Here is a 12,151-nt window from a genome sequence, read left to right as displayed (position 1 = left end):
AAATTCAGCCTGAAACAATCAGAGGCAAATAAGCCATGAGACATGCCATCTTAAAAAGGAATTAAGGTTATAGTTTACTTCAGCTGATGCGGAGGACAAACTCCTATTAACCTCTATAGTATTGGTTTAGGGCTTTAGTGAATGTGTAATTGTATCAGGTAACATGGGCCAACGGCCACATAAACCCAATATTCCTTTTAGAAATATACTTACTGCTGTATTGGAATTCAAGTCAGACTTTCCCTGTTGCACTGCAGAGTATATGTATGTGACCAGCCCCGTGCCTTGGTGCAGGACAATGCGTGCCTGGTCCCCCTTGGTGGAGAGCAGAGATTGCAGGGTCTGGGCACCAAGGTGTAACGGGGCATGCAGAGAGGCCCCACGGCGCCCATGGGCGGTCTGAGCTCCTCCAGTCTCTATGCTGCTGCGGTCTCACCTAAGTGTGAAAGCAGTGGGAAGGCTAGAGCATAAAAGAGTAATGAGATCCCTTAAATGCATTGATTTCATGTCCTTTTGCCGTGTCGTTTCTTTCTCTCTAAGAAATTTGCACATGGTCAGTTCCTCTCAAGTGATTCATATAAATGCCGAACAAATTGACTATATTTGAATGGAAAAAAGGTTGTATTAAAGGTATTCACTTCAGGACATCCAAAACCCATTATCAACTATTATGAACATTAGCTTTGGGTCAGCATAGTATGTTGAAATGGTTTGCATCTGTAGAAGATTAGCTGTGTACTGTCCAGTTTGCTGATCCCCAGGCATGTCTTTATCTAACAAAACATCTCATCTTCCTCCACAGAAAAGACATTGCAAATAATCATTTAAATGAGGAATTTCCAATGTTTAAAAGTGCTCTTACGAGGTATCTTCTGAGGTTGTGGTTGAAATCAGAAACTTGCACTTGGAGCCAAACAGCTACTAGGAATAGGCCAAATGTATTTAATTTGAAAGATGTAGCAAATTTCAAGTTTTAATATAAAGCTGTAACATGTGCAAGACTTAGAAAGCCCATCGTCTCCAAATCAGGACATTCAGACTGCAAGATTGACAGCTTCACATTGATGTCATTAACCTTTAAAAAATGTATCCCTTTCTGAGTGTTATGTGTAGTTGTCAGCCACCTTCCTTTTAGCTCATAATTTATCAACATAGACATTAGTGCACCTATTAGCTGATTTATGTCTGTAAATATTTTTTACTGTGTGTAAACTGCATTATTTTTTATCCTAAACATTGATTTCCATTTGTAAAGCATGAAATAAACTATTAGTTTTACTTGTATTAACCTCCATAATAGCATCTGTGCTATGCTTGCCAAAAGCCCCATTAAAGATGTGTGTGTTTTGACTCAGTAGTTCCAGTGACAGAATGTGTACCAGTTCCTAGAAGCTGGAGTTAAACTGGTTATTGAAAATTAAACTAAACAAACTGAGGGCTACTTGCAAAAGGTGTTTTTGGTAGTCTATCTAGAGTTTTGCAAAGTAAAGTTTCAAGTCTGAGCTTAAAAATAACTCTCCCTAAATCCTGTTTCCAATCAGATAGCACCCACAGCTTGCTAATTTGTGTGTGGAGGACACATTATTCAAATGCAGCTTCTATTGGTGATTGTGTGCTCACTTGATTCCCTCAGTAATATGTAATAATTGCAAATGATGTTGATTATCTTGAAGCAACACTACTTTTGGAACAGTGCAAGATCTGATTCATGAATGGAAAAGAGAAGAGAGGAGCACTTGCTCTTTTTCCCAGTAGCAGCCTCACTACTTTATTTACCCACCCCAACAGTGTGGGGTTGAGAGACTGGATTTCTGAGCCTTGTATTTAACACCTGTATTTTTCATTTAGGAAGTGATTTACCAAGGAAGCTGATGGATGCTGCAAAGTAAAAATCACTTTGTTTTACACCAAAAATTTCAGTGTGTCTAGTAAAATTCTTCAAAAGTGTAGGGGAACCTTTGGAAAGGTGAGATGAAATGAACAGAAATTTACAGAAATCCATGAACAGTCTGGATCACAGTTTACTGATGGCAAAGAAAAGAGCACACTATAGTCACTTCAGTAAATTATAAATAAGAAACAAAACCACTGCTCTGCTCTGAGGACAACCCTGGCAATATCACAGGGGTTAAAAACAAAATCACAAACAAAGAATGCCTACTTCAGAAGACATGCCTCATTTCTTTCTGTCCTAATCACTAAAATTTACCTTCTCATTATTACTTGTGGTATATGAATCAATAAATTTGTACAAATCCTAGCATACAAATCTATGCACAGAGCATAGAGCTAGAAAGGAGTGTTTTTTTCTCAGTTTCTGTCTAGGGTCAAGAAATTTGCAAAACAGAAGCTCATCAGAGGGAGGAAAGAAAGAAAAGCTGATGCAGCCAACTCACAAAACATCTGCTAAAATTTAGTCATACACTGTAAAATGCTCACCTAATTGTCATCTTGAAAACCTTGATAAAGGTAATAAACCAACATAGCATATGTCTGGAAACATCAGAAGAACTTCATGAGAATTAGGAGCTTACATTCCGTTGAACCAAATAACAGCGAGGTGTCTAGCTCTCTTAACCTTGAGCCCTACATTTTATTTCTAGTATTATACACATGGATTGTTTCCTTTTGATGGTAAGTATGCAGCACTGCTTTCATCAGGGAACTGAAGCTATTCATAAACCTGAGAGGATGACTTCCTTAGCAGGGTACAATTTTGACAAACTGCACCACTAATGAAAATAGAATCAGATGTTACAGAGAATACTTCGTGATAGAGGAGTGTTTGTTCCTGGTTCTGTGCTCTAGAGGATAAGTAATGGAGTTCAGGGTGATTCTTGTTTTATCTGGACAGGTTCATCTGTATAAATACCCTATTATCATTTTACAATTTTTCAGAACACAGTGACACAATTTGAATTTACAAAGTAAAGAAGAAGAGTGTAAATGTAAGCACCAAGGAAAATCTAGCTGAAGTTTCCTGTTATTTGTAGTTTGATAAAAGAAAAAATCTTTATTTCTCTCCTTTTTTTTTTTTTTAAAAATCCTATGTGCCCACATCACACAAAGAGAATGTGCAGTGAAAATAAACCCTGTGGGTTAGTAAGAAAGAACATGTGCATCCTGCCCCCAGCTGCTTGGTGAAGTGGAAAGGCTGAGAGAACTGTTCCCTGTCATCCCCCGTGGAAGAATGGGGTTGCAGCTATATGACCTGCATTGTGTTTTCCAAATGGCCAAAAATAAAGATGGGATGTAGTCAGTATGAACAGGGAATAAGAAAGGAGATGCCTGGTTGTTCGAGAGAATTGTCTTGGCCTGCTTTATCTGCTGCCTGAAATGTTAAGAATAAAATACTGTCTCACCAAAAATTTCTGCATTTTATTCTTAAAGGTGGAGTTGAGTAAACTAAGCTTTTGTGAAAAACAGTTATTTTCAGTTATCTTCTTCAGGAAAGTCAACTTTATTTTCCTATTTTGTTGTTTTAAGACAGTGTCCTAGTGAGTCACATGACATCTGCGTACATCTTATAACCCAAGATACTGTTGTAGATGGATCATTGTAGAATGGCATCTTGAAATGACATCCAATCTCAAGACAAAGTGAGATTGTTTAGCAGAATACCAGTAGGAACTATGCACTTCTAATAAAAATCATTTTCTTTAGAACATTTGTTCAGGAAAAAATACATGATAGTTGCAATTGATTGCTACTTTCTATAGATGCTCTCCACCCTATTTCAATTGTTAGAATACAGAGAGATCCCTCTGAAGTGGAAAATTAGCAGGCTTTGCTCCAATTCGGACTTCTTTCTTCTTTCTGATTCTTCCTCCAGAAACTAAATACAAAAATGATCTCTTTATGGTCTATCACATATAAAAGACCAAACATCTGACTGGATGTGCCAGCCAGGGGCCCTACTCTGAGAAGCATTTCCAGTGCAACACTTTAGAAGCATGTGGCAATAAACATAAACGATTTTCCCATATCCTCTAAAGGACAGATCAACTGCATTTGCTTCTGGTCTATACCAGTGGTAAGAGCTACAGGCTGTGCTGACTGTAATTTCATTTCCCTTTCATTGACCATGTTGGAGCCTGGTGTGATTCATGAAGAGCTCATCTATCCTCAGGTGTAGCACCATCTTTCAGAGGCTCAAGGCAAAGGGCAGGGCCATGAGCAGCTTCATCTACTTGATGTTCATTTACTTCTGTGTATCCCCCTGACCCTGAAGGCCACTTGAAACAGTGTGGCCTCATTGAAGGGCTCTAGCCTGACCTAAAATCTTTTTATTTTCCTGAGATACTTATGGGAATTTCTCAGCAGTATCTTCTGTGAAAGCAGCACAGTGTAGAGTAATGGAAAAATGAAAAAAGTCACTTCTGACTTTTGCTGCCATCTCTGTCAGTGGCTGGCCTCAATTAAAATTTGTATCTTACACAAGCAAAGCTATGTTACAAAAGCAGCACTGCCAGGACTTTTAATATGAGCAAAACAATGTATTTTTTCTTTGTCTTATGCTTGGAAATGATGGAATCATGCTGGCTAAATTTTCACAAAAATTTTTCACTGGAAGCAGATATGCAGATGAGAAGGTTTACTGCAGAAATTTTGTTCTTGACAGCACGACAAATGATGAAAAATAAGTTTTTTAAAGCAGGCATCAGGTGCTGTAGGCTCACAGATACCAGGGAGGGATCTTCACCTGTAATATAATAGTAAGAAAATAAAATATTATCTAAATCTGATAATGATGCCAGGGAATTGATTTTTTTCATATGCCCGTTTTACAGAAGGGATCTGGGGATCCTTGCCCTGGGAATGGCACCTGGAAGGGCCACTTGCACCTGGAAGACAGTATGATGTGGTTCATGAAAGCGCACAGAGGATGCAATCTAAATTCATAGTTTGGCTCTGAGATTTTACAAATGGATCCTTGTGTGTCCATAACCTCACCTTCAGCATGACGCACCTTTGCTGCATGGTATTATTTGCCTGTTCAGTGCATGTCAGCAGGTGGATTTTAGCTGATTTCCTAGAAGAAGCCATTGACAACTGGCCACAGTAGCTCTCTGACACAGCTAAGGTGTTACTCATGTCGGAGTCAAGTCTGGAAGTGGCTCGTTCCTGAGATAGGATGGTCTCTACAGCCAGATTCCTCTGTGAACTTATTCATTTGGCTTCTGAATAAAATGACTCCCCCAATTTTTCCAACTTCTACTTTCCCATGAACATTCTAGGAAAATAACTTTTCATCAGGGATACTTTCAAAACCCAGTTGTCTTAAACAGGCAAAAGGACTGAATGATAGTGGTGGATAAGAAAGGTACTGAAATCACACAACTTTTTTTGCACTTACCAGGTCACTTATGGCAATAGCTATTACAGACCACTGGAAGGTAAGGAAAAAATGGACCTCAAAATGCAAATACTCTGCCATGGTATCTCTGCCAGTCCTTACAGATGTTTGCCTAATCTCTTCCTAAAGGCTCTTAATGGTGAAGATTCTCCAGTGTGCGGGGGCTCTGTATTTCAGTACTTAACCGTTTTTAGGATTAGACAGTGGGGTTTTGTGTTTTATCTGAGTTTTCATGGCAGTGAAAGCGTGGTACCTTTTTGTCCTATTTGGTGAAGAGAAGGAGGGTTACTCCTTTCCTTTCCTGAGAGTCTTTTCTGTACCTGAAGGGATGCATGTGCCAGATCTTAGGCTTCTTTTCAATAGCCCAACCAACCTCATTTCCTTCAGCTTACTCCCACAGCTCACGTTTTCTGGCCCTCTGAGTTTTTGACCACTCTCCTCTGCGCTCCTTTCATTCACACAAGGCTAGTGCAGCACCCTAAACGGGAGATGGTGCTGGGGCCCTGCCACTGCCAAGCAGAAGGATTGCTTCTCATCTGGTGGGCTACATTCCTCCAGCTGGGAGTTTGTATTTTCTTTGCAGTATCATGATGGTGACCCTTGTTCTGCCTGTACTTCATAACAATCTTAAGATCCTTTTTTTTCAGTGCTGCTGCCCAAACTGGTTGTTCCTGTCCCCATGCAGTTGACACTTCTTGTCTGCATATGGTACCCTGCACTTCTCTGGTTATCACAGGTGTTTTGATTTCTCGTTGTCTACTCCAACATGGTGGTAATAACTGTCAGTTTGTGTCACAGCACCTGTAATAAACTAGCTGTCTGTTCTCTTGCCCAGTCGTCAGTAGGAATATGCAACAAGGCTGGACCTTGGACAATTGTCTGTTGCTCATCTTGCTGTCACTTTCTTTAGGAATATATATAACAATCCAGTAACCAAAATTAAATTGGGTGATCTGCAATGCCTTCATGCTATATTCTACATTCTTTTATAAAAGTGCCCAGTATTGCCCTTTTTCAATGTTTTGGTCCAAGAATTTTCAGAGTTAATCACTCACCAGTTCTGAGATTGTTTTGGCCAGTTATTTTTTGTATCCTCGTTAGGCTTACATAGTTTAAAAAAAATAATCTGTTGAAGGACATGATCTATTCTCTAATTTGCTTTTAGTGATTCTAGTCTGAAATATTACCCTTTCGTTACTGGTATTAGACAGACATTTCTAGTGGATCTTTTCAGTGAATATTGTTACAAAGAAGACATTAGGAGCATTAGCTTTCTCAGCATTGTTTGGCAATAGCCTTCCCTCCTGCTGCATATCTGGCCAGTGCTCCCCTTGGTCTTCTTTCTGCTTCCAGAACAAATTTCTTCAGGTGTCTTGTTAGCTGCATCTCCTTTAGCAACTTGCCCTTTCTGGTTTTAACCGTGCATACTTATTTATACTTGTACTCAGCAATCTGTCCTAGTTTCCCCTTCCTACATGTTTCCTTTTTGTGTTTGATCTTGGTGGAAGGCCCCTCTGCTCCTGCATCCTTCTTGTGTAATGAAGGCTTTAATTCTGCTCCCACTTCTTCAGTGGACTAATAGCTCTTCATAACTTCTTTATCCCCTAACACTTGTTTCTCTAGCTTTAGTCCATGGGCTTTTTAAACTCTATTTTCTTGGAGGCCATTGCTTTTCTTCTGCTATTCCTGTTTCTTTTTCTTTTCCTAAAATTAGTATTTAATTATTTTTCACTCAATCTTGCCCCAGTTGTCTTCTACTCCTCTATTAGGATACAACCCCAGAGAGTCTCCCAAGCAGCTACTGGTTGTTTTGCCACCTATGACAAAATGCTCACACGTGTTCCAAGTACTCTTTGGATAGCTCATGTTTCACTGTATTTTTCTGACAAATGTTCTTTTCAGATATCGCATATTATGTTTAATACCTGTATGACAGTGAGGCAAAGAAAGTATCAGGGTTACAAGAGAGAACATCTGTTACATTTGGCAGCCATGATATACAGTGAAAATTGGACTAATTTCTTATGAACAGTGCCACAAATTTAGGGAAATCAGCTGGAAGTGTCAATCCTCTTTAAGCAGACATTGCAGAATAATGCTGGACAGAGTAAAAAAATTCCAAAAAGTGGGACAGTCTGAACTGAGGGGGAATAGGGTCAAACACATTGCTTTTCACAACAATTCATGGCCAGCACCTTTTAGAATAAGCTTTCTGACCCCCTGAAATACAGGGCATAGGAAAAGGAAAACCAAGTGGTAATTATGCACATGTACACTGAGACGTTATGGGGAAGTTCTGAACAGAGGGCATTAATTTGTCTGGTGTCATATGCCTGCTATTAAATCCTAGTGTATTAGAGGGCTAAAAATAGAAAAGAAAGTAATTTTGCAATGCTTCTTTTGTAGGTCATGTGTTTGTTATCATATGTTGACTGACAAAATAGTCTGATGGTTAGTGGTGTGTGATGGCTGCTGGTTTCTAGTCTTACAGCTAATTGCATTGAGGTGGCACCACAGGGTTCAGTTCATATAACCTCTGCACCTCAGATGATTTGCTTCTAAGGTTTAAACTCCTTAAAACCTAAACGTAGAGAGGAATGATTATTTTTATTATCGGTAAATTTGCTGACAAAAGACCTAAATTGGAGGGGAGGGGTGAGTAGCAAGTAATACTTTTCAAAAATTTGTATTAAAATTGGGAACAAATTTTAGTTGCATCAAAATATTGATTATTCCTTTTGAACTCAGTCACATGTAATCTGAATGTAGCAAGTATTGAGCAGTAACCACAACCACATGGTTTTGCTGAGCAGTCACTGCAATGTACAAAGTTGGCTAAATTTATGCATGCATCCATCCCCTAAGTTGCCTGAATATTTTTTGATTTTTAACTCTAGATTTTTTTTTTTTTAATTTTATTTTGGGGAGAATAGTTTAATCTGGGGTGATAGTTATCTTATCAAAATAATGCTAGAATTACTGAGATGTACTCAGCCTTCACTCTAACTTTTCAAAACATTTTGGGTGAGGGGGAAGAAATAAAATGTAATTCATAAATTATGTGTAGGGTACTTTCAAGGTGCTTAAAAAGGGAGGGAGAATCTGTCGGGGAGGGCCTGATCTCACATATTCCAAGACCCAGCCTACAAACTTTCCACTATTCTATTTATCCTAACTCACTTTGGGCAAGAAGATACTATCTACTCAAAATTATTTTTATGTGCTCATTCCAGAGCAGTCTGACTCACTTTTAGCAAGTGTCTTTAGCTGCATTCCCAGTTTAGCAGCCTATATTTGTATTTATTTATTTCCTTTCACTTTAATATAGCAAAGGGCTATGATTGTTTTTAAAGGTGATTAGACCTTGAGTATTTAAGTGTTAACAGTTGTCTTCTTAAAAGGTAAAGTATAAAAAAATAGCTATCTGACATTGCTTTTAAATTAAATTACATAAAACACAATATAAGGCACTGGAACAGTATTTGCTATTATCTCCTCAGTTACATTTAAATATATATGCACATGCATCTGTTTAAGTGGAACCTGTCAGCAGTGTCAGAAACAGTTTTCCATAGCTGGTGCAGAAATACACTATTTTTATGGGAAGTACTTATGAAGAAAAAATAAGTTAATTTAAAGAGGATTTTCAGAAGTACTTCATAGCAACCAGTAACACAATATTCGTATGTAACTTCTAAGAAAACTTTCCTTACTACAGCTGCCTGAGGCCACTGCAATGTTTAATGTTTTTTTGCCCACATTAATGTTCTCATGAGTTAGGAACAGTAATTTTAATTAAACATAGGACCTGAGAAAAAGAGTGGTTCAGTGTTGCTTTTATTTTATTATGATGTTTTGCAATATTTGCTATTTTGCTGGAAAAGTCCCAGGTCCTGGAAACATTAAAAGGATTGTAAATAAGAACTTGATCATGCAATGTGATGCAAATTAAAAAAAAAAACCACCACCAAAAAAGCCAGAAGACAAATAACAAACAATCTTTTTTCTTCATTTCCTGATTTTTTTTTTTCAGGGGAAGATGAAATCATGCTAATGAGTTTTGAATGCTTTGCTGAGACATCTCTTGTGATTGAGAGGAAAAATCAATAAGAAGAAGTCCCGACTTCAAGTTTTTAAAGTAAAATTTGTAAAAATTATTTTGGTTTTCCTTGTTGCAAGGTGCAGCTATTGCCCTTTGCCTTCCCTGTGCACCTCTAAGAAGAATCTGTCTCAGTCATCCCTGTAACCACCCATTCAGTAGCTGAAGATGACTGTGAGGTCCCTCCTTGGACCTCTCCTCTTCGGGCTAAGCAAGCCCAGCTCTCTTGGCCTCTCCTGGCACAGCATGGCTCCAGTGGTCCTTCACCAGGGTCACTGTGGTTTCTCATGTCACTTTGGCACTGGGGGCCTGAAATAGACAGTGCTGTCGGGCGACTGCAAAGCTGAGCTGGTGGGAGTAATTGCTTCTACCTATTTACCAGGTATGCACTTGCTAATACAGTCCTGCATGCAGTTTTCCTTCAAGAGACACTTGTTAAGGGGGGGGGGGGATTACAATGCAAAACTCAGATCAGGTTCTTTAAAGCTTATAAATCTCAATTTGTATTTGGAACAAATAATGTTGTTTTGCAGAGCTATGTTTTCTCCACAGGCTCTAAACAAAATCTTACACTTTGCATTTGATTTGACAAAAAAAGAAAAGAAAGCCCCAAATACGTTTATATCTTCACTTCTGTGTTTACTTGCTTCCCTTGGTGCACTTTGACAAGGAGTATTCAGGCAGTTTGAATCTACATGAACTGAAACAGATGCAGGTTTTAGTACAGCTGTATTCTTACAGACAGTATCTAAAAATCAACCCACACTGAAACTGCAGATTCCCCTGAACAGGAGTCAATCACCCATGACACCTGAAAGATATTCAAAGTTTTTTATTGAATTGTAACTTCTCAGACACGGCAGATCTTCTTGTCAACAGGTTACTGTTTGTCTATCCTAATGGAGGTTCAATCACAAACACTGTAATCTATGGATGGGAAAAATGGTGATACATTCAAGGAAAGGAATGTAAAAGTGTCTGGACAAGGTAAGATCACCTGGTCCTCTAGATGTTCTCTGGATGTGTTAAAGGATGATGCAAGAGTTTTACATTGGAAATATGGAAATAAGGCTTATTGAAATCAGCGTAATACTTCAGATGAAATTATTAATGTTATACCATTAACCATCCATTGATCTAAATAAAACTGTCCTTCAACCTGCATGTCTTTTTAGGTCTTCATTTCTTGGTGGCACTTATTATTAGGAGTACCAAACAGTGGCAGAAAGATATTTTCATACATTTCTGATTTAGCCAAAGCAGGAAACACTGAAAACATTGCAAGAGGTTTAAGCATCTCATGAAATTTCCAAGTTGGCTGACCCAAGAGCTGAGATGATTATGCAACTGGAACCACTGAACAGAGTGTGTTTGTCACTCATCATTATTAACAAATCGCACTCTCATTAACTCTCATTAATTATTAACTCATTTAGTTGACACAGCTAGATATTTTAAATGGTGCTTGTTATGGCAATTGCACCTCCATAGTTATGAAATTGTTTGTGACTTGCTTACCTTGACTGTTTGTTGTTCGTTACTTGAGCTGGTTCATTTGTTACTGGACCTACTCTGCTACAGTTTGCTTTTTTTAGCTGAATGACTGAAACGTCAAGATTTCTGAACAGCAATTCGATGTGCAATATATGTTACCAGGTCAACAGTAGTCTGTCCTAAAACTGCAGAAAGTTCTTGAATATATCAATGCTTTAATTGTGATGACATAAATCACAGGCAAGTAAGCTCTATGATTAGACACCTTCCAGCTCTGAAATTCCAGATAGTCTCTGGAGGTTTTCGTTTTCTTGGTGCTTGTATTGGGTTTACATGGCAAGGTTCTGATTTCAGGGGGGGCTGCAGGGATGGGGTGTGTGAGAAGAGACATGGGGCTGCACCCATGTCGGACAGAGCCAGTTGCAGCCAGCACCAAGATGGACCCGCTGCTGGCAATGCTGCTTGCACCTCTGTGATAACAGAAAGGGTAAAATAATGCTGGGCAGCAGCTGTGTGAGAGAGGAGTGAGAAAATGTGAGAGAAACAACTATGCAGACACCAAGGTCAGTGAAGAAGGAGGGCAGGATGTGCTCCCAGCGCTGAGCAAAGATTCCCCTGCAGCCCCTGGGGAAGACCATGGTGGTGCAATTTGTCCCCCTGTAGCCCAAGGAGGACCATGTCCGAGCAGATATCCACACCGTGGCCCATGGAGGACCCCGCGCTGGAGCAGGTGGATGTGCCCTGAAGGGAGCTGCAGCCCGTGGAGAGCCCTTGCAGGCATAGCCTCCTGTCAGGAGCTGTGGCACATAGAGAAGAACCCACACAGGAGCAGGGTTTTGGCAGGTCCCATGAGGCGACCCATGCTGAAGTAGTCCGTTCCTGATGGACTATACCCCATGGAAAGGACCCATGCTGGAGCAGTTTGTGAAGAACTGCAGCCCATGGGAAGGACCCACGTTGGAGAAGTTCATGCAGGACCGTCTTCCATGGGAGGGACCCCACGCTGGAGCAGAAAAACAGTGTGAATAGGAAGGGACAGCAGAGACAAAGTGTTATAGACTGACTGCAACTGCCACTCCCCATCCCGCTGTGCTGCTCAGGGAGCGGAGGAGGAGGTAGAAGAGTTAGGAGTGAAGTTGAGCCTGGGAAGAAGGGGGGGAGGGGGAGGAGGAGGTGGGTTTAGTTTTGATTTATTTCTTGCT

This window comes from Haliaeetus albicilla, chromosome Z, assembly GCF_947461875.1.
Source record: "Haliaeetus albicilla chromosome Z, bHalAlb1.1, whole genome shotgun sequence".
Lineage (NCBI taxonomy): Eukaryota > Metazoa > Chordata > Aves > Accipitriformes > Accipitridae > Haliaeetus > Haliaeetus albicilla.
The sequence above is the reverse complement of the archived record's forward strand: the minus strand, read 5'-3'. Positions refer to the sequence as shown.